Source organism: Bufo bufo, chromosome 7 (genome assembly GCF_905171765.1).
Source record: "Bufo bufo chromosome 7, aBufBuf1.1, whole genome shotgun sequence".
In the NCBI taxonomy this organism is placed as follows: domain Eukaryota; kingdom Metazoa; phylum Chordata; class Amphibia; order Anura; family Bufonidae; genus Bufo; species Bufo bufo.
Window position 1 is genome coordinate 209,156,240 of NC_053395.1, and position 24,697 is coordinate 209,180,936.

The window sequence follows — 24,697 nt, forward strand, 5'->3', positions numbered from 1 at the left end:
GATTGACATCCCCAAGGAAGCATTAATTGTTGGATCATGTCAGTATCTGTCTACCAATCTATAAATACATGCACTGCGATTTTTAACCATCTCCGTAGCAAGAAGGGATTTTTTTTTTTCCCAGCGAAAGACCAGCAAGTATTGATGATAAAAACCCTCCATGGAAGTTTCACGCAAGCTGTGAGATCATTACATACCATAACTTATGAATGGGGCTGGCCCATAGAACAGCCTACAAGTGCATTAGTCCCATATGTTTGTAATCATTTCTGCTGTTCAGAGCCTTCTCTACAGCGTTTTACGTCCTACTTCCAAGATCATTTTTCAAAAAATGTATTTTTTGTTTGCAAAAATCAAAGCAAAACAACAGTTTTGATAGAATTTTTGGAAGAAACCAATACGATTGCCAAAATCTTGAATCTAGCGTAGCGGCTAAGAAAAGACTATTGCCTATTCGACATTTAGTAATTGGTGGAGAGACTCACATATTTGTTAGCAGATGATGTCACTTTTTGGAAAAAAAATAATAATTAATAAATAAAAACAATTATAAAATTACAATGACAGAAAAAATGCGCAGTTACTGTATCTGTGTTCAGTTCAACAATCAACATGCAGGGAAACAAAACAATTCTATGCAAAAAATAAATAAAAAATCATCATTCATCTACATTATAATTGCTTCTTTTCCACATCTACGGGGTGGTTAATTAAAATTGTGATTAAATGTGGTCTCGCTGCCTAAGATGTCTTGCCCAAAACAGGTGGTACGGAATTTAAAAGTAAAAAAAATGTAATTAGCATTGGAAATTGAGAAATTGCCTGTAAGAATCAGTGTTAATTTCAGTCAGTGATGAGGTAATTTATAAATGAATTCGGTGGAGGATGGGGAGTAAAAAATGCACAACCGACACTCTGCCCCTCCTTGGCATTCCCAGCATGCAGGTGAAGATGTTTGCAAAATATTGAGGTAATTTGAAAATAATTCCACACATTCCTAGTCTAAATTGAGACTACCTACATTCTCCTGCCTTATAAAGGGGGCCCACGGCACATGTCACATATAGGCTGAACACAATGGGTAAGATTTGTACTCAGTAACTGTCGTAAATGAGTTAAAGTGCCTATAAAGCTATAATTAGTCCATTTTATGGCGCCAAAAAACTGTGCAGCGCTGTACAAGATCACTATTTATTTTATAAAGTCATAATAGTTCCTGCCCCCGAGGAGCCTGAAATACAAGTTGTATAAACAACTCTAGAGGGAAACGGAATTTGAAAGTTCCCAAATAATACTCCGCACAATTGATAAACACCACACTGAATCACCTCCAAAGGAAGGTGAAGTTAGGGAGATAAAACGTAACTTATACTAGTATCTAATATAAAATCGCTACACCATGGTATGACATACACAAACACCAAAAAATATATATAAAGAAAATATTACGTCCAAATCAGCATACCGATCAATTATCTCAAGTGGGGCACTTGTTTAGCTCTGCTTAAAAAAAATTTAAAACTTCTTACCAATATTGAAATGTGCAGGGAAGATGAAGGTGCGGTCCCAGAAGATGTAGAAGACTTGGTATCTGGTCAGCCACAGTGGTAGATAGGCACAAGGGTGTGCTAGCCCTAACGACAGGTGGTAGGGGGCTAGAAAATACCCTGCCTATCTACACAGAGCACCCACCCCGACAGGGGCGACCACGTCCCGATACCTGTCCCTAAACCCGGGCAGTATCCCTGGTAATTCCTTTACATGGATCCCGACATGCCACGTTTTGTCTGATAACTCGTCAGGGAAACTTGGTAAGGGTATCAAACAATATATATATATACAGGGTAACTAGAAATTTCGGTCCCAAAACACTGATAGATGAATCCCCATATCAGCGGGGAATGCCAACATCTCGGACCCACTGGCTGGGTTGTATTAGATGAGTGACACATATTGATTTCAGGTCCACTGACCGGGGGCAATCTCTGTTTTATACTTTTGTCCATTTTACTTGGTCCCATCTTTGTATTGATTAAGTGTTTTGGGACCGAAATTTCTAGTTACCCTGCATATATATTGTGTTTGATACTGGTTTAGGGACAGGTATCCGGACGGGGTTGCCCCTGTCGGGACGGGTGTTCTATGTAGATAGGCAGGGTATTTTCTAGCCCCCTACCACTTGTCGTTAGGGCTAGTTAGGGCTAGCCCACCATTGTGCCTATCTACCACTGTGGCTGACCAGATACCAAGTCTTCTACATCTTCTGGGGCCACACCTTCCTCTGTTTGAATCATCTTGCCTGCACATTTCAATATTGGTAAGAAGTTTTTAATTTGTTTAAGCAGAGCTGAACACAGGCCCCGCTTGAGTTAACTGATTGGTATGCTGATTTGGACGTGTATTTTTCTTTAGATATATTTTTGGGTGCTTGTGTATGTCATACTATGGTGTAGTGATTTATATTAGATACTAGTAAAAGTTACGTTTTATCTCCTTAACTTCTCCTTCGTTTGGAGGTGATTCGGTGTGGTGAAATACAAATTGCCAACAAATCTGTAACCTCTCTGGATTCAATCACACTTAAATAAATTACCAATATAGAATTAAACTAAATCTTTAGAGGGCACACTGAGCGTGCCCCCTCTTCAATAACAGTCATGGGTCCATTATCAGTCATTTTAGGTCTAATAAATGTGAGCCAAGTTACCACAGTGCTCTTTTTGTTTTGCTATTTTTACAGACCTTGTACCTAGATGATAAGGAATCTGACTCAGGAGCTATGGACATCTTCTGGCTATGGGTCCAGAGGCTCTGCCCTAATGCCCAAAGGGTCATTACCCCCTGCGGGAAACCAATGTGGATATGAAGGGAGGTGGTAGGATCCAAGGTCATAGACACAACCATTTCCTTATACATATACTACCCGCATACATTTGTTGCATGATATGTAATGGTCTCAAGCTTTGATAGGGGCTGAAATAATTTTAAAAATAAAATTGAATTTTTTTTCCATCGAGGTCTATAGGTATAAAAACTTTACTTTAGCAAGTTATCTAATCTGGGGATATATTTTCATTAATTGCTTTCTGTGACCTCTTTCTGACCGTGAATATCGTCCATGCATTGATTTTCTGTCTCTGTGAGTTTATGTATTAGTGAAGAAATGTTCTGTTTTACATCCATTCGTTTGGTACTAATTATACGTGATATATGCGTACAGTGGATTTTTTTTAAACCATCTTTATCATTATCGTCAGAGTGGAAAATCTTTGTGTGACATCATCACATGGCATTGTTGTATGGCATAATTGATTTTCCTTTTTGTATCCTTCATTTGTGCATAAGCTTCGACTGGTCTCAGGTTCTTCCTGAATATCAAGCATAGGCAATGCATTAATATAGTGTTCACTACTTGACGCTAGAAAAGCTTTGACATCAGCTGGATGCCCATACCATGCAACTAGACATGGCTTCATATTGTAAGAAGTGCCAGGTGTCATGGTGATCAACCTCTCCAACATGTTGGCTAGAACTGTTGCAGAGGTTGAATTTTTAGATACACTTAGCGCTCAATGGCTTGGTGATGTGATAAGTATCAAGTACATTTATAGGCTGGATTTTAGATTCCAAACCTTCGGTAGATTCTAAACATGGCCAAGTACTGTCATTGGCTTCCAAACAAGTTCAGTATCAAAGGCATAACTATAGGGGGTACAGAGGGTGCGGTTGCCCCTGAAACCTGAGGGAGTTCAAAAGGTCTCTATTCCCCATATGAAGAGACAAGTACCATAAATGAAGCATGATACATGTAGGTGGAGATCCTGTTAATGATTTTGCACTGGGGCCCAGAAGCTACAAGTTACGCTTCCATCTAGTATCATCATTGTCTTTCAAAAAGATCCATTATCATCTCTGGTTCCCCTAAAACTTCTAGCAATTCCATTACTTTGCAGAAAAGTCCAGTACTATCTTTGACTTTGATTTTTTTTAAAAAGTACCATCACAAGCTTCCAAAAAATTCCAGTGCCATCACTGGCTTCCAATAAAAAAGTCCAGAGTCATCATTACTTTCCAAAAAGGTCCAGTATAGTCATAGGCTTCCAAAAAGTTCCGGTATTTTTATTGACTTCCAAAAAGTTCAAGTATTTTCATTGGTTTCTAAAAATGTCAAGTGCCATCACTGGTAAAGTTCTAAGATTTTCATTGGTTTCCAAAAAAAACGTCAGATAACTGGTTTCCAGGCAGCTTAGTTCTCATTAACCAAGCAAACCAACAAAGTGTAGTCTTGCTTGAATTTTGTTTGTTCAGGAGATGGTAGACTTGATGAAAGATTATTTCCTAAGTATTTGTGGCGTATTAATGACTGAGGCCTCCTCCAGTTGATAATCTATAAGGCTGTGGTTAAGGACTAATGCACAGGTACTTACAGAGAAAGCCAAATACTTCTTCGAATGGCGAGGATGGGGAGGGGGGAGATTAAGGAGGTTGGTCCTTGAAGATAAATAGACAACCTTTCTGAGAAGCCATAACACCGTAGTTATTTATTTATCTTAAGACACCGAGGTTACTCGAAGGAAGAGCAATCCTATCTATGACTAGGAAGATGACCCAGGAGACAGATTTCCAGTTTGAAAAATAAAAAGCAATTCCTAATATCTGGGAAATGCTCTGTTTGTTTACGCGTACATAATGCTAGTTTGTCCGCCTGGGAACTGAGGCAAATGGGAGAAGTATGCATGGATTTCACAGGTAACAGGATTACGTGGGCACATAATTGATCCATTTGGAGGAGAGGAGAGAAAAAAAAATGACACTGCTCTCGAAGATGTCTCGGCTTCGGAGATAGGAGTTTATGAAACAGGCATCTGTAAATTCTAAAGAATCAATATGTCAATTTTATTAAAGCAAAAGACCAGCTGGACATTAATCAGGAACATTTTAAAAAAAAATAAAAAAATTCAGCTGTACTTACAGCTGTCCTGCATAGCTCATTACAAAGGCTTAGATTTGTGTTAAAATGTGGCGTCTTTGTTCCCTGCTAGTACATCTGTGGAATCAAAAGCAAAGGGCTCAATCTACAAGACGAGAAAAAATTTACTGCAAATCAGCAACACTAATGCGCGATGGTGACATATAGACATAACATGATCCTCTATCCCATTCATTAAGCCATACGGGGGCTTCATCGAAGCCTCGAGGGAAGACCCATCTCTCTTTCCACCTCACCTATCCCTAACATGAATACAGTCTTTCTTCTATTTTATTTTTTTTATTTTTGTTTTAATCAAAAACATCCGTTTTATTCCCCCCCCCTTCCCCGAGATTCATTGACGTACCTAAATGAAAAATCCAATGTGAGTTTCTCACTTCAAGGCCATGAATAAGATGGACTCACATCGCAATGCTTTCTGTATGTGCATTGAAGAAATAAATAAAAAGGAAGCCCTTTGATATGGGACCTTTAATGTCGGCACAGAGCACAGTTGATCTTGGGGGAGTGTAGATATGATGTGCATCAAGCTTGTTAAAAGCTGATGTAACGCCACTTAAATGAAGGCGCAATTTATCATCTATCTATAGGCATGTATATACATTTATCAGAGGTACATGTAAAGGGGTTATAAAAAATGAAAATCATATCATATAGTACACAAAAATCTCATTCCATCAAAGCTAGAACCAGCCCTTTACCTCACATGGATCCAGAGATCTCCTCATTCATTGCTCTGCTAGATTTATATCAAGCAGGCAGCTCAAGGGACGTGTCCTTTCTGCTGCAGCTGGTGGCAATTGAAGGATAGAACTGAGCATGTGCATTCACCTTAAGAGGTGGACAGAAAAATGTGAAAAAGACCAAACAGCAGATAGATTCCATTAAATAACTCAGTGGCTGTACTAAAATTTTAATTATATGCAATTCAAAAGTGTTCACATCCAGGTAACATAGTAACATGCCAGTCATGAATAAGAACTCACCTGTTCGAAATGCGTAGATTGCAAACAGGAACTGTGAACAAGTTTTATTGCTGTCTCCTTGTCACTGAAAATAAAGAAAATTTCGTTTAAGAAAATTCTTCTCTATTGTTAACATAGTAACATAGTTTCTAAGGCTGAAAAAGACATTTGTCCATCCAGTTCGGCCTGTCATCCTGCAAGTTGATCCAGAGGAAGGCAAAAAAAAAACCCTGTGAGGTAGAAGCCAATTTTACCCACTTTAGGGGAAAAAATTCCGTCCCGACTCCAATCAGGCATCAGATAACTCCCTGGATCACCGACCCCTCTCTAGTAGCCATAGCCTGTAATATTATTACACTCCAGAAATACATCCAGGCCCCTCTTGAACTCCTTTATTGTACTTCCCATCACCACCTCCTCAGGCAGAGAGTTCCATAGTCTCACTGCTCTTACCGGAAAGAATCCTCTTCTATGTTTGTGTACAAACCTTCTTTCCTCCAGACGCAGAGGATGTCCCCTCGTCACAGTCACAGTCCTGGGGATAAATAGATGATGGGAGAGATCTCTGTACTGACCCCTGATATATTTATACATAGTATTTAGATCTCCCCTCAGTCGTCTTTTTTCTAAAGTGAATAACCCTAATGTTGATAATCTTTCAGGGTACTGTTCTCATCATGGGCATCTATGACCCTTTTGATGCAACCCATTATCTTATTGGCCTTGGCAGCAGCTGCCTGACCCTGGTTTTCACAGCTTAGTTTGCAGTTCACCAAAATTCCTAGGTCCTTTTCCATGTCAGTGTTACCAAGTGTTTTTCCCATGTCGTATTTACGGGTGACTTGCATTATTCCTTCCCATGTGCATAACCTTACATTTGTCTGTGTTAAACCTCATCTGCCACTTCTCTGCCCAAGCCGCCAATCTATCCAGATCCATCTGCAGCCGTATACTGTCATCTGTAGTATATATACAGTATACTGTCCTCTGTAGTATATATACAGTATACTGTCCTCTGTAGTATATATACAGTATACTGTCCTCTTCCATGTAAATTACTTTACACAGTTTAGTGTCATCTGCAAAAATTTGATATTTTACTATGCAAGCCTTCTACAAGATCATTAATAAATATATTGAAGAGAATAGGGCCCAATACTGACCCCTGAGGTACCCCACTAGTGACAGTGACCCAATCTGAGTGTGTACCGTTAATAACCACCCTCTGTTTTCTATCACTGAGCCAGTTACTTATCCACATACAGACGTTTTCTCCCAGTCCGAGCATTCTCATTTTATATACTAACCTTTTATGCGGTACAGTGTCAAATGCTTTGGAGAAGTCCAGATATACGACATCCATTGATTCGCCGCTGTCAAGTCTAGAACTTACCTCCTCATAGAAACTAATTAAATTAGTTTGACATGACCGATCCCTCATGAAGCCATGCTGATATTGTGTAATTTGCTTATTTTCATTGAGGTACTCCAAGATAGCATCTCTTAGAAAACCTTCAAACAGTTTACCCACAACAGATGTTAAACTTAGCGGCTTATAGTTTCCAGGCTCTGTTTTTGGACCCGTTTTGAATATTGGCACAACATTTGCTCTGCGCCAATCCTGTGGAACATTCCCTGTCAGTATAGAGTCCGCAAATATCAGAAATAAGGGTCTGGCTATGACATTACTTAATTCCCTTAGGATACGGGGGTGTATGCCATCTGGTCCTGGCGATTTGTCTATTTTAATCATTTTAAGATTCCGCTGTACTTCTTCCTGGGTCAGACAGGACACTTTTAATGGGGAATTTACTTTTACATTCTGCATTTAATTTTATTTTCTTCAGTGAATACAGTGGAGAAAAAAATATTTTATAACTTTGCTTTCTCCTCATCGCTCTCTGCAACTCCCCTTCCCCTCCCCCCCCGACCACCTTCAGATTTATACTTTTTACCATTTATTTAATTGAAGAACATTTTAGGGTTAGTTTTACTCTCTTTGGCAATTAATCTCTCGGTCTCTAGTTTGGCTGCTTTTATTTGTCTTTTACATATTTTATTTTTTTCCTTCTTTTCAGTGCTCCCCTCCTGTTTTAGTGATTTAAATGCTTTCTTTTTGTCATTTACTGTTTTTTTTTTACAATTCTATTTATCCACATAGTTTTTTTCTTGTTCTTTACCTTTTTATTCCTATATGGTATGTACCTCTCACTATTAGATTTTAGAATGCTTTTAAAAATATCCCATTTTGTGGCTGTATTTTTATTTTTGAGGACTTTGTCCCAGTTAGTTACGACTATGGCCTCTCTTATTTGGCTAAATTTAGCTTTTTTGAAGTTTGGTATTTTTGTTCCTCCCTGAAAAAAACACTCTTTTGAATGACAATTGGAAGGTTATTACTTTATGGTCACTATTTTCAAGGTGTCCCCCGATCTGCACATCTGTTGTTCTGTCAGGTCTATTGGTTAATACTAAGTCCAGTATGGCCGTCCCTCTAGTCGGGTCCTGAACCAGTTGGGAAAGGTAATTGTCTTTGGTTATTGCCAAGAACCCGTTTCCTTTATGAGATGTACAGGTTTCAGTTTCCCAGTCTATATCTGGGTAGTTGAAGTCCCCCATAATGACCACCTCATTATGATCTGCCGCCTCATTCATCTCGTTTGAAAACTGTAGATTATTTTTCTATTGGACAAGCCCTTTAAGTTATAGGTCATTTTATGCAGAATCTTTTGTGAATTGTCTATGCAGTAATGTTTCATTGTGCACAATGTAGCTATAGGGCGAGCCGTTACACCCACTTAGAAATATTGGGGGTCTATTACAGGTTTTTGCATTGAGAACCTTTCTCTGATATATACTAATCAGAGAAGGGTGAATATATTAAAATTTGTTTCAGGTCCGAAACGACCATGCGATTTTGTTTGGGTAGGAACTGATTGTACCTGAAACAAAAGTGCTTTAAATGCCTGGAAAATCTCTCTCTCTCTACTGAAAAGTTGATTCTCAAGAAATTCTGATTCTAACACTCATCTCTAATACTTCAGTGCCCTCTATATAACGTATGTGTTCTGCTGAGCTGAACTGGTGGAAAATCTGGGTAGTTGTGCAGAACGGATCCCCCCCTCCCGATTTAGCCGCCTATAGACAGTCTCCAGTGGTTAGCAGGAGGGAATACAAAATACAGATTGCATATACCACAGGAATGAGAAATGCCACTTTGGGCACATCCGCCAGGGTGCTAGGTTTCCCAGTAAAAACATGGAGAGCATTCACATATTCAGTATTCTCCTCTGACAATGTGGTTTGCCACATATCCAACCCCTTGTATTCAGTAACCCGTGTCCCATTATTTCTTACTGGATGCTGATAAAATCTCAGCAACCAACATGTAGGGGAAAAGTCAATCAAATCAACCTATTTGTTTCACGTTTGCTCCCAATTGACAGCGCCCCCTAGGTATCTAAAAGACAAAGCAAATCAAACACTTTTACAACTTTCTAACCTGATTTGAACATCAATCCCTCACTATTTTCAAGCTCTCTGCTGTCTGTCAGTGAACATGAACTTGCTTGCTGTCATTTAGAGGCACTGGGACAGACCTAATCATTTTCAAAGCTGGTTTGCTACAATTGTATCCAGTCCAGGCAATCCTCTGTGAGCAGGAGCCTAGACTGATACATGAACTGATACATTGTAGCCAACTATCAGGACCGGGAAATAGATCTGCTGCTGATGTATTTCGGAGGATTGTCTAGACTGGATGCAGCTGCAGCAAACTTTGAACTTGAATGTTTGTAGTTGACAGCAAGCAGAGATTTTGAGAATGGTGAGAAATTGATATCTATTAGAAAATGATAGAACTTTTCCATTCACACAACCGTATGGCTTTTTCAGTGTTTTGCGGGCCGTTTTTTCTGTATCCGTTTTTCCGTTTTTTGTTTCTGTTCCGTTTTTCCGTATGGCATATACAGTATACAGTAATTACATAGACAAAATTGGGCTGGGCATAACATTTTCAATAGATGGTTCCACAAAAAACGGAAAGGATACGGAAGACATACGGATGCATTTCCGTATGTATTAAGTTTTTTTTGCGGACCCATTGACTTGAATGGAGCCACGGAACGTGATTTGCGGGCAATAATAGGAAATGTTCTATCTTTCAACGGAACGGAAATACGGAAACGGAATGCATACGGAGTACATTCCTTTTTTTTGCGGAACCATTGAAATGAATGGTTCCGTATACGGACCGTATACGGAACGCAAAAAACGGCCCGTAAACAGAAAAAAAATAAACGGTCGCGTGAAAGAGGACTTAATCATATATTGTGTAAGGAACCTAATCTCATAATGTACCAGGACAAAAGTGTCCCTTTTTAGTGCAGGGTGGGACTTCCGCAGGTCATTTTTGCTACATTTCTGCAGCAGAAATTGAACAAATCCGTGGCAAAATGGGCAGGTGTAACATACGGGTTTTACTGCAGATTTGGCTGTAGATTTCACCCCTTGCATTGCAAAGATTTAAACACTGCACCGCAGGTTTTTGATATATATATTTTTTTGCAGCAGCATGTGAGTGAGATTTCATAAAATCCCAGGGTGGCAAATCCGCAGCGTATCCTTCCCGTGTACCCTTAAAGCAACAGGCCACGAGTAAATGGCCCTAAAGCTACGTCCACGACCGGCACAAACAGACGCAATTTAAGTCCATCGATCTGTGTGAAAAATGAGGGGGGGGGGGAAATGGATTACGAACAGATGACATTGACGCCCCAGTGCGTGATCCCTAAATCCGCCGTCATTTTCCCCTTACTGACTGACATCAGCTGTCGCGCTAAGCAGGTGTCCCTGTGTAAACAAACGCGCCCTGTATGCGTTCCGCCGCGCTCCCTCCTGCACACCCAAAAGAGCGGCATGATTAAGAATCCTGTACATTTTTGAATGGAAACGGATGGGCGCCTCAGCAGAGCATAATTACACCATTTCAACATCCGCAGTTCACCGCCGCAGCCCGAAGTTGAAGAACAGCAGAAATTAATAATATATAATAGCATCGTTCTCGTAATTTATAAATGAAATAAAGCAGAAAGCGGATTCTGCTGATACGCAGTTTCTTCCTAATTTTTGAAAAGATAAAGTGTAGATTATAATTTTGTAAGGGGGGGGGGGGCAGGCAGTAGCTGGATTTTTTTAATAGAGAGGTTTATTATCAGACGGCTTGAAGTTTTTCGCTGAGAGTAACGAGAGGAGACCGCCCCAGAAGGAATCTGCAATTCACATTATAGATGATTGTAAAGAGCGTGCGTTGTAATAAAACTATACAGCGTAATGATCGATTGGCAGTCTGCAGTTCACTCTCGTCGTCTACCTGCGCTCCGTAGAGAGGATGCCAGCTCCGATATATATAGGGTTATAGGAAGAGAGATCCGTGCACCATATTGGCTTTTAAATGGCTATGTAAGTCAAGTAGCAAAATATGTATCTAGATGTAGCAGAGCCGAATGTGTTATTTTAACACGTTAGAGCTGTATGATCTGTATCGATTACGGTCTCAGCTATGATTTCCTTGGCTCTGCTACATCTGACAGACTCTGCTCTGCTACATTTAAATATAAGGGGATTCAACTATTTGGATATAATGGACTCAACTGACCTCAGGTAGTGGTCAAATCATGTGAAATAGAAAGTTACGCTTCCATATCGGTTTTACTAACTAGGTGTGGAGTGAACTTGGCCTTGCTTGAGCATCAGTCTCTAAATAATACCGCCATACACTGCCTAAACAGTGAAGGCGTTAATGCTATAGTGATCTTTAGAGGGTTATTAACAGATATAGTGCAATCAAAGTTTCTTGGGACTCCTACCCTTGGGGAGTTCCCTTGAAAATGGGGGCGGGCGACTAATTCAGTGTCCAAATAATGCCACCATAAAATGCCTAAACAGTTAAAGTCGTGTTTGCTAAAGTCCTCGATGTCTGGTGGAGTGAAAGGGTTAATAATAGATTTGGTGCAAGTAAAAAAAGTATTCAATCTAATCCTGGGAGTCGGGAATGGGGACAGTTAGTTCAGTATCCAAATAAAACCGCCAGACAGCGGCTGAATATTAAAGGGATCAATGCTAAAGTCCTTGTGGTCTAAAGCAGTGCAGGGGTTAAGTAAAGTTGCTGGAGATCTAGTGCAATGAAAGTTGACTTTATCTCTTGGGTTGTTCTGGAGGGTCCGGTCCTTAGAAATGGAGGCAGTTAGTTTAGTGTCCAGTCAATACCGCCATATAACGCCTGAATAGAGAAGGCGTTAATGCTAAAGTCCTGAGGAAGAGTTAATGGTAACACTGCCGCCCCTGGAGATCTAGTGCAGCAAAAGTTTACTTCATCTAATCCTGGGAGTTCATCTTTTGGGGGGGGGGGGGGGTTCCATTTCCATACCGATAGTTCAGTGTCCAAACACTACCGCCATACAATGCCTAAATAGAGAAGGTGTTCCTGTGAAGGAGCTAATAGCAAAGTCCCCGGAGATCTAGTGTCATGAACGTTCACTTAATCTAATCCTGAAAGTCCATCTTTTGGGGATTGCCTTGGAAATCGGGGCAGTTAGATGGACAGTTCAAATAATACCGCCATATAATGCCCAAATAGTCAAGTCATTGATGCTTCTTGCGATCTGGAGTACAGTCCCCGGATCCATGCAGAAAAACGTAACATAATGTACTCTCAGGGGTTCAGCCGTTGGGGGTCTCCATCACAAACAGGGGCCCCGCAGGGCAATGGTCCAGTTTGTAAACCTCCAAAATTGGCCTTGACTGTTGTCATTGAATAGGACTGGTCCGTTCAACCGGACTCTGAGATATAGCAAGAACCCCCCCCCCCCCCTTAAATCAGTACCAGAGTTCTTCTATCCCGACCCGAGCGCCTTCCAGTCCCTGCGTCCAACGTCTCGGCCACCACTTCAAGCTCAGGATAGCTCTCATTACCTTTTCAGATCACTAGCCTCAAATTGACTGGTTTTAATACGCTTAAAGCGGCTCGAGTCCTTCTGAGTGTTCATTAAAACCAACAGGGTTTGCGGTGAAATACTACAATATAAAACGGGATGTACATTAATAAAGTCGTGATATATGTGGAGTGCGCCGCGCATTGATCGTCTCCGTTATGTCGAAGGATTCCGGCTCCAGTCTAATGGATGAGGGGGGGGGGGGAAGGGATCAGATTAACCCTTGCAGCAGATTTCTGCATTATCCCGGTCGAGCTGCCGGAGGGTCAACTGGAGACAGCAACTTGTTGCAGATCCATCTGTTGAACAGGAGTAAGAATTCCTTGGGGGCGGCTTTTTTTTTTTCTTCTTTTTTTTTTTTTTTGTGTCCCCCAGAAATGCATCACTTGATCAATGACACATTTTTGTCACTTTTCGCTTTGCAGCATTTCTCTCGGAACATGTGAATTTGCTTCTAAGAATGAAATGTCTGCTTATCTTCCCGGCGGGGATTTGCCCTTCATTTGGGTTTGATGTAAGTTCAGGCTGTTCTGTTCTGTTCTGTGCGATGCATAAGAATAAACACGCAAGGTCTTGCTGTGTGGATTTCGGGGGGTCTTGTAGGCTCCCCCTCTTCGCTGCACTGCCTGTGCTGAGGTTGCTGGTGCAGCCTTGGTTACTTAGTAGTCAATATTGCACTTTGCAAGACACAATGGGGATGGGTCGTGGAGCCACAGGTAGAAGAGGGGGGCAGAGCAAAAATCAGAACTGAACCCGTCCTGGAGCAAACAACCACAACTCCCATCTTGGGAGAAGAGGGTAACTCCCATCTTGGGAAAAGAGGGTAGGGCACTTACCTGCCCCTGTCCTCCAATTATCTATCAAAGGATAGAAGTAGAGTGATTCGCTTGGTGGGTTCATCCAACCCATACAAAGTTGCCAGCATGACTTAGGCCCCCCTTCTCCATGTGCCTCCCTCTGTGTTCCTGGCACCATACTACAGGGGTTGCACCATACTACAGGGGTTGCACCATACTACAGGGGTTGCACCATACTACAGGGGTTGCACCATACTACAGACATTGATATGATCATGGTTGTACCTTAGAGGTTGCGTCCACCACTCATGGTGGGATCATCATGTCTCTCTTATCTGACATGGAATGGGGGGAATGTGAACATTTGGTGGATTCATCCTTTAGGAGTGATGACACCTAAAGACCCCCATACACAGGCTCGGCCGACAGTCTAATGTATATGGGGAGCTCCCGGCTCTCCCCGATGGAAGAGAAGGAAGATTGGAATAGTTGTGCCCGATCCTTTTGTTCTCCCAGACGATAAGGGTCTGGCAGCGATTCTCTCCTTTCTCCCCACTGACAACACATAAATGCCGCCCTCATCGAACCGAATGTATATGGGGGAGTTTGGGAGACAGTTATCGGACATGAATGGCCAGTCATATAACATAGATAGCATATGGGCTTAATGGAAATGTGAGTGGGCCTCATTCTGTTATCTGTATTATAGAACCCCACAGTTGTCCCTGCTGTATCCATGATCCATGTTCTGTAGCATTACCATACATTGTTTTATTATTCGAGTATTGTGACATCACTGCATCATCTCTACACCATGACATCATGTGTGCATTTTACGTGACATCATTACATTTTTTCTTATGCTGTCAGGTCACAGATACTTGGTGATCTTTCTTGCAAGTGCTATGAAATCATGAGTCCTTATCTCTGTATAATTCCTGTGCTGTATGATCACTGGGTAGACTATCCCTGTACTGTGACATCACCATGTGCATTATCTTTGGTGTGTGATATCACTATGTGCGTTATCCTTGCTCTGGGACATCAATATTTAGATTATCTATGATCTGTGACATCACTGTGTGTGTTATTCCTGTACTGTGACATCACCATTTGCATTAACTCTGTTCTGTGACATCACTACGTGCATTATCTTTGTTCTGTGTCATCCCTATGTGCTTTATCCTTGTTCTGGGACATCACTGTGTGCATTATTCCTGCTTTGTGACATCAGTATGTGCATTATCTATGATCTGTGACATCACTGTGTGCATTATCCTTGTTCTGACACATCACTGTGTGCATTATTCCTGCTTTGTGACATCAGTATGTGCATTATCTATCATCTGTGACATCACTGTGTGTGTTATTCCTGTTCTGTGACATCACTATGTGCCTTATCCTTGTTCTGGGACATCACTATGTGCATTATTCCTGCTGTGTGACATCAGTATGTGCATTATCTATCATCTGTGACATCACTGTGTGCATTATCTATGATCTGTGACATCACTGTGTGCATTATCTATGATCTGTGACATCACTGTGTGCATTATCTATGATCTGTGACATCACTGTGTGCATTATCTATGATCTGTGACATCACCGTGTGCATTATCTATGATCTGTGACATCACCGTGTGCATTATATTTGCACTGTGATGTCACTGTGTATCATTCCTGGGTGTTTTTTCATGCGTTGAACTTGCTGATGAAGGCAGGCAAGGTCAGGAGGGAGCCGCTCCAAGTTTTGCACTGAGGCCCCATCATTGCAGCGCTACAAACCCGGTTGGTGACAGGCAGCACTATATAGCGCTCTCCTTCGTCTGGTCGCTACATTTAGATACATTTGTATACCTTGGATGATATTATTCCGATCTCACTGACCTGAATGATTGTTCTCTTCACACCCGGCGTCTGGTTCACGTCTTCCGTTTAACGCACTTGACACCGCTCCGCGCTCCTGATAAAACTAATTCATTAATTGAATGGTTATTGATTTCACATGAAAAAAAAGGCCATATTATTTAATAAGACGCCTCTGAAGGCTGGCAGCCGAGCGCTCTTATTATCAGATGATTTTATTTTATTACCTAGTAGTTTGGCAGGATTCTCACACTACCGGCTCCTCGTTCTTCCGCACGCAGTCACGCTCAGAACATCAGGCGGCGAATCTCAGCATGTTCCCAACACCGTCACCACTTTCCTCCACTTCCAGACGTGGTTTTATCACTGTTGTTGCTCAATGGTTTTGTACGACTGCATTGCCCAATTGTTGCACATTCAGGACGGACGGTAACACTGCCCCAGAATATAGGCTTATTCATAGTCAACCCCAAAAGCTATGACGACACTGATATCGGTGTGACCAATCAAAACCGGAGTATTACACCACAGCAGATGTAGCAGAGCTAGCAGAGGCAGCACAGCTGAGTTTGGGAGGTGGCACAGTTTTAACATCACCTAAAGCAGGGATGCCAAACCAGCTGTTGTAAAACTACAACTCCCACCATGCCTGGCTGTAGGCTTGCTGGGAGTTGTAGCTTTGCAATAGCTGCAGCCGGGCCGCAGGTTGGGCATGCCCGACCTAAAGCAAAGATTCAGTTCCATAGTCCTTTCTGAATTCCCTTGACTTGTTGGTGCCCAGCACACGTGCCCTATCAGTTGTACCCCTGCTTTTGGCACTATGACTCTTTCTTCTATTGGATCGTCTCTGCTGGGAGGCAGAAACTCTACCAGCGAGGCACAGGCACTGCTCACGCCTCTGCCTCCCATACAGCAGGTCCTGGGCCTGAGACCCAGCAGAGACAATCTAATAGGAGAACTAGTTGGCGCCACGTTGTCTGTGGTTTCACATAGGACCACCAGGTGCACTGGGTTATCTCAATGGACAAGCAAAGAGCACAATGAACAAATCCAGCTCTGCTACATCTGTCTTCTTTCTTGCTGTTAGACCATTACCTATATAGTGATGTATCCATCCAGTATATGGCAAACCAGTCACCCAAAGTGGGGGCAAAATCGAGGCAAACATGAGGAGAGCATCTAACCCTCCGCTAATACAGTGCGGCTGTTGATCATGATACATTTTGATGCAATAGGTCGCTGGGTCCTACCCAAATATGGCCGTTGGAGATCTCCCATAATCCTTTGCACAAATGTGAAGCCCTTATGCTAGGCCTCTTTCACATTTTTTTTTGTTTTTTTGCATTCTGTATACAAAACCATTCATTTCAATGGATCCGCAAAAAAAAAAACGGAAGGTACTCCGTATGCCTTCCGTTTCCATATTTCCATTCCGTTCAAAGATAGAACATGTCCTATTATTGTCCTATATGTCGCCGGCTGTTCTATAGGGTGCCAGATATTCCGTTCCGCAAAAAAACGGAATGCACACGCATGTCATCCGTATTCTTTGCAGATCCGTTTTTTGGCGGACCGCAAAATACTGAAAAAGACATACGGTCGTGTGCAATAGGCCTTACCCTGAGGTAGCTGAGCGCTCACCTCTCACGATTTAATACCCCCCCCTCCGCTTTTTAAACGTAATTACATATTTCAAAAGGCAAAGTACTTTCATTTCCGAAACTAAAGCGGCTAAGGGATCCATCTCCTTCCAGATTAGTTCACTGTCTTTACAGGATAATACATCTTAATACCTGGTTCATTTCCATTTTATAACGAGACGCATTACTTCTCCGCAGACTGCCACTTGTCTCTTCCTTCTAAGATTACTTTCAAGGCAAGTAACTGTTTACACCTGAGAACCATCAAAGAGGCTGCGTGACAATAGGAATAACATAAGCCGGTGGCGGTAATGAGAACTGACTATACGGTGAAAACTGCTGCATAATAGCACTGAGCCTTACTAGGACCTCACTGTATGGAAAGGCCCATTAGGGCCCATGCCTAGGGCGGCAGGTCTGCAGTGGCGGTACCATGTCTTTTCTTGTTTGTTTTTTTCACATCTGCATTGATAATGTAACAAGTGGCCTGTGTCTCAGTTCCTATGTCGCCATGTAGCCCTAGCCTAAAAGGGTTAATTAAAACAACGTAACTCTTTGAGGGCTGCATGATGAGGGGTCCTTATGGTAGCCCTGTGACTAAGGCCCCGTGCAGTCCACAAAAATGGCAGATCTGCAATACATGGATGCTTTCCATGCTGCATCCGCATTTTTGCTGAACTATTGACTCTGATGGATCCGCGGACAAGCATAGGACACGTTGCATCGCTTTGCAGAACGGACATACGGATGCGGAAATCACACGTATCATCTGGATCCTTCCTGCATCCATTTTCCCGTAGAGACGGACCACAGACCCGTTGAAAACAAAGGGTCCACAAATAAAATGCGGATGGCACACGGACCGCATCTGCATTTTACGGATCTGCGATTTGCAGACCTCAAAACGGATACATTGGCGTGCATGAAGCCTAAACTTAGTTTTTACATAGGACTGCTGGTAGACAGAAGCCATACATCATGATGTTGGAATGAGATGTACTAACTGGCAAATTCAGCTCTGCTACATCTACACACATAAAATATATATATATATTGAACAAATATTATTTTTTATTTCATAGCTATATATATATATACACATCGGTATTATTTTTTTTTAAATAACCCTCATGCCCTTTTTAGCGCTTTCGCTTCTGGAAGGATTATTTTGTTCTTGTTGTGTCTTGTGTTCGCTTTGTGCTTTTTAATGTTAAACCAGGCGCTGTCTGCCGTCCAGGATGGACTTGTGTGTACGGCAAGGTCACCAGTAGTGACTGGCAGAACAATCTGCTGAATCCAGAGGGGCGATTGTGAATGGTGCCAGTCAGTCGCAATTAGAGCCAGGACCAAGGAAATCCCTAACTAGTGCGTCGTTTCGAGCCGGCTTCATACAAATCATCTCACCTGAAACTAATTGTCACAACAGAGATCTTATGCAAATGAGCCCCGGGGTTAGCGTGGGAAAAGAAACATACTGTCGCAAATATAGGTGACCCGCTGAGCAGGGGGTCTGTTGCTGGGGAAATCTTTGTTCATTCAGTTTAGGGGGGGGGAATTCCCCCATTATTTAAATAATTAAAAAAAAAAAAAACTTTGAAAGCGCAGGATATAATTTTACTTTGAGTGTGGGCAGCCCCCCCCAGCTACAAAACGCGTGTGAGTCTGAGCATTTACTGTTAGCAATAGATTGTGCCATAAGCAAGTCCTCATTCAGCTAGACCCCTACTTAGCCCCCCCGTGACCCGTCCCCACCTGAACCGTACAGCTTCTCTCGGCCGTTATGCTCATATGACCTTTGTTAAATCGCAGGCGTTCAGGATGTGACCCACTTTTTACTACGGCGCTAAATAGAAAACATGTCAGATTTACCTCCAGTAGTCAATCAGGAGTAATGATGTCAGGGGTCATCCTTCTCCTATACAACCGGCTGTGTGATTTGTGATTGAGCCAGGCTGGTTGTGTAACTGTATAAAAGAAATGATACAATGTAACACTTTTTAACTCTATTGACCTATTGGATTGTAAAGTCTGGGATTTAAAGGGTTAGTCCGAGATAGATTGATAGGTCAGATCGGTGGGGGTCCAGCTCCCAGCATCCACACCTATCAGCTGTTTGAAGAGGCCACGGTGTTCTGGTGAGCACCACAACCTCTTCCTAGGTCATTAGTCACATGGCCTAGGCATAGCTCAGGCTGCAATACCAAGCACAGCCACTATATAAGGGACTGCGCTGTGCTTGGTAAGCTGTGAGGGCCACTGTGCTGCTCATGGAAGCACCATGACCTCCTCAAGCTGCTGATCGGCGAGGGTCCTGAGGAAAGGTCATCAATATCAGATTCTCAGAAAACCCCTTTAAAGGTATTTAGTTGTAACTAATATGGGCAGGTTTTATGGTAGATATGAGAGACAAAACGGCTGGCCCTCCAACAAATGAAATGAACCCCAAAAATAGTCACAAGTGTTAAAAATGAATGTAAACAGCAATAATTATTACTAATACTTAAAGGTTGTCAAAAACGATCTCCAAATACCCTACTTAAGAATTCTCAATGGTACCTCCCTGAATGGCAAAGAGTGTCCTTTACACTGGAGGATCCGACATGTCTACTCGTTATATTGACAGCCCATTGATTTCAATGTGCACTGTGTAATTCTTTAGTTCCCCTGTGGTGGCGCTGCAGAGCAATGACACATCTGCTGCCAGATTCACTCACAGAATACAGTGGACGACCGGCTGATTTTGGACAACTCCTTTAATGTCTACTACTTACCTAATCAGCTCAATGGATACATGAAAATTAATTGGCACTGCAAAAAGGCATATCATTTTACGTTTGGTGACCACATGCCTAGGTAACCCTACCTACCCACTGACCTGTCAACGTTATAAACCGATGCCCTAGCCACTAAGAAACCATGGGAGATCACTAGATGGTGCCCAGTAGGAAATGACCCCATGGTCTAGGACTTTACAAGAAAGTTATATATCCCATGGTGCCAATATGTCAACCACAGACCAAAAATGTACCAAAATGGATCCTATAGAACCATTTGCACTCAATAAGCCATATGGACTCATTGAAGGAGAAAAGACAGAGGTGTATCTTGAAGCTGTAACAGGGCCCCCCAACCAGGGTCAGACTGGCCCACAAGAGTGCCAGAGGATCCTCCAGTGTGCCCAAGCTCTGACAATAATGGACTCCTAATAAAACAGGCCCTAAAGGTCCTTAATACACAGAGGTCGGGCCCTCAGAATCCTTTCCTCTGGTGGGCCCAAGGAACTTCAGTCCCATGCTGTCCCCCAACTATCATGTAAACTGTAGGGGGACTTTTTGGGCTTCCTCAGTCTCCAGGACCCAGGTGGGACCACAGCTTTTGTACTCCCTATAGCTACCTTCCTGAGGCCTGTCCACTTGCTGAGTCCTTACTCAAATGAAGAACCTCTTTTCTTCGCTTCTTCTCGAACTGTGCCAAGGAAGCCGAGAAATATCAGAAAATAAGAAGCCGATTCTATTCTCCAACTTTTTTCCCCCGTCTCTTTTGTCCCTTTTCCACTGTCTGAAATAATTTTCACAAATAGGAGATGTTTCACAGTGGGTATGAAGTGCTCAGCTTTCACTCATCAAACTTTAATCGAAACTGCATTTTAGTTTTTGAATAAAGAACACTTAAAAAATTTAGATGCAAATTATTTTGCATTATTCATATTCTAAGTGTCCTTGTAGATTTAAACACTTCTGAGGCCACCTTGATTCAAGTAATTACCTAGGCCCTCACTGCTCCATCATGAATAAGGTATTTTGTACAAGTAAAGTATGCGCCCAATGAGCTTTTAAAAGTGGCTTTACACTGAACTCGTGTATTGCTTCATGTGCATGAATGATTTGAACATGCGTCGCGATCTGTCTCAGGTGGGAAATCCTGGCAGCGCCTCTGTGAGCGACGAGTCTCCGAGCGAGCTTCCTTCCCTCTAACTTCTATACAGTCTCAAAGTAATTCACAATCTTTGATTCTTTTTTTTCTAGAAAAAAAAAAAACCTCGGAAGCAATGTGTGTGCGCCGAGCAGCCGGCACTGGGTGCCGATTAACCCTTCAGGGGCCAAGGGCCTCCCTCCCTGCCGCCGCTCTTCTTACCTGCTGCCTGGATCCATCAACTCGCGTCGGCTCCCACGTAGGTTAATAAAACGCGATGTGCGTTCACTTAACAATCCACATCTGTCTCCCCATCTGTTTCGAAAAGCTTTTCTTAGATGCAAGGTCTGCAGAACACCTGAATGGCACTTTTTCTCCCTTTTGCGCTATAAATAATATAAAGTAGCTATATTCGGCAAAAAAATCATAAAAAATCTAAAATTGTTGAACAAAATTCCAGGCGGGCCAATAAAGGGTTAAGATAATCATGGCCCAATAAAGGGTTAAGACAATCATGGCAAGGGCTAGAAATCTTCCTTTTAGATGAGAAGTTTATAACGCAAACTGTAGTTATTGGGCACCAGTGCTAAAATTGGTTTATAGCGTAATAATAAATGGGTTTTAAATACAGCAAAAATTAACTTGGCCTAAATAATAATAATAAAATAAAAAAATCACAGAACTTAATATTGTTAGAAGCAAAAAAAAATTATAAATAAAAAGCGAACCCTACCTGACACTGTACTTGATCATCTTTACTACGCAGTGCTGCAATTAATATTTAAACATTGTAATAATGCAGTTTGCTATGCACGCACTTTTCTGCATCCTTTCCATATTTTAGCTGGAAGAGGGGTGGGAGCGGTAGAGGAGGACAATTGAAATTTGCTAATAAAAAAAACTAAAAATTACATCCACGATATTGAAACAGTTGGCAAGTTCAGAGCTCCTGTTCTTAGTGCTATTCATTTTTTCTCCCTCTATCTATATATTATTTATGGGGGGTTTTTATTAGTTTTTTTTACATTTATTTTTTTTCTATTTATTTATTTTTTTACATTTATTTTTATTTTTTTTACTTGAGGTGAGAGGTGCTTTCAGCAGCTGCTGGATGACTAGCCCCCAGCCTTATACAATGTGTATTTTTTTTTTCAATTTCAAGATGGAGCACAAAATTAACAGCAAACATAAGGATGTGTGAAATACCGCATCTTTGACATGAACTCATTTACAACTTGAGACTCTTAAAAAAAAAAAAAAATGTAAGGTAAAAAATAATATATAGAAGAGTGGGCTCATAAAGAATTCACGTACGTGGCCTCCTCTTCCCTCTGCAGTTCACAAGGGCGATGGGACTGGTAAAACAAAGCTATAAAGTCTGGTAATTTGGGACCCAATTTCCCGTTCATCATACAAACCAGTGCGAATCCTGGATGTGAAGACATTGTACAAACACAAAAAAGTGAAACGGATTACAATATTTTTATAAAATTAGGAATTTTAACTGTTTCGTGTTAAACTAAGCTTCACCTTAAATTCCTGCAGCGTTGCCTGGAGGACTCATCGACTTGACCTGCAGGTGGTGCTGTAGAGTCCTGCTTGCATTCCACTTGGATTTAGAAGGCAGAACTTTGCTATTATAATGGCTGCACCCTTACGGCTTGTACAAATATGTATAAAAAGGTAGATACATTGATTTTTGGGGTCATAAAACAGGTGAATATATAGTTTGGTGCACTGATAAAGAAATACGACTGATCTATAGGTAAAGTATATATTTTTCCCAAAAATTGATTATGGCTCACAGAGAAAGAAGAGGATTGGAGGGTTGCATAGGGCAATAAAAGTAGCCATTGATGTCCCCCCTTTCACTAAATTAAGAGGGGTTAAGGGGTAGCTACAGGGGGTACACTGGCTGCAGTCACACAAGGGCCTTTAGGACTTTGTGGGCCCGGAGACCTCTCTGGTCATTGACTTATGGTTGGGATCTTGGCTCAGACCAAGGATTTTCATGCTACCTTTCTGTTGGAGCTCAAAGAGTGCAGAGCGTTTTGCAAGTTCAACCCGTTAAAAAAAAATTGCAATAAAAAATGTCTGACTTCTGATTGGCCGGTGTAGTAGAATGGAAAATGCTGGTGTTTTTGAATCTATTAATAAGCTTTTCACAGATCAGATAAAGCATTTGGAAGATAAATACATATATTTGGAGTAAGCCTAAACTTGGCCCTCAGTGCCAGGGCCATGGGCTAAATAAATTATCCGCACTATCTGTGCCTGTATTATATAAAATACAAGGCCCGTCTGTGGTTTACGGGCGTCCAGTTTCAGTGGGTTTCGTTGACTCAGTCCGAGCCCAATACTTCTTCATCAGAAAAAGTATTCAGTTTTACAAGTGACATAAATGAATGAAGAAAAGAACGAAGTTACAATGCTTGGTTTTCCTAGGAAGCTGTAGACAGATGTAGCAGGGCTGAATGTGTTATGCGACTGATGACAACTTTGGACATCACAATCAGTTTTGCCATATCTCCAGATTGAGTTCCACCACAATTGGCAAACATCTTGGCCCTGCTACATCCATAATAGAACTAGGTGCCTGTCATTAGAAGGTATGGGCATACTATATTTCTTTATGGAGAGCGGCTAATGAGCCTTAAAGGCCAGGCAACGCTCCTCTGGAATTCTGGGAAGAGGGTATGCAAATGATCTCTTAGCAAGCTCTGCCCCTGATACCACCAGGTGTAAGGTGGCTATCCTACAAGTCAATGTTCAAACTTTGAGGCAGGCCTTGAGATATTTGAGTCCATGCAATGGACTACAAGCTTCAGCATCCTGGTGGCCAAGCCTTAGCTAGGGGCCAGTCCATGCAATGGACTACAAGCTTCAGCATCATGGTGGCCCAGCGGTAGCTAGGGGACAGTCCACGCAATGGACTACAAGCTTCAGCATCCTGGTGGCCCAGCGGTGGCTAGGGGCCAGTCCATGCAAAGGACTATAAGCTTCAGCATCCTGGTGGCCCAGACTTAGCTAGGGGCCATTCCATGCAATGGACTACAAGCTTCAGCATCCTGGTGGCCCAGACTTAGCTAGGGGCCATTCCATGCAATGGACTACAAGCTTCAGCATCCTGATGGCCCAGCGGTAGTTAGGGACCAGTCCATGCAATGGACTACAAGCTTTAGCATCCTAGTGGCCCAGCAGTGGCTAGGGGCCACTCCATGTAAAGGACTACAAGCTTTAGCATCCTGGTGGCCCAGCCGTAGCTGTGATCCAGTCCATGCAATTGACTACAAGCCTCAGCATCCTGGTGGCCCAGCCTTATCTAGGATCCAGTCCATGCAATGGACTACAAGCCTCAGCATCCTGGTGGCCCAGCCTTAGCTAGGGGCCAGTTGATGCAAAGGACTACAAGCTTCAGCATCCTGGTGGCCCAGCGGTAGCTAGGGACTTACAATATACCCAGCTTGATCACATAGGTCTTCTCTTATGAACAACTGTAGGGGATAAGGAGGAGGTGCAGGACGGATTTTGCCCT

The 24,697-nt window shown here is 42.1% G+C and overlaps 1 protein-coding gene across 3 annotated transcripts in view; it reads left to right on the forward strand.

Annotated features, from left to right (window-relative positions):
- The window catches only part of ZEB2 (zinc finger E-box binding homeobox 2), a 130,825-nt gene that overhangs the window by 16,082 nt on the left and 90,046 nt on the right, over window positions 1-24,697 (forward strand). The window lies entirely within an intron of this gene.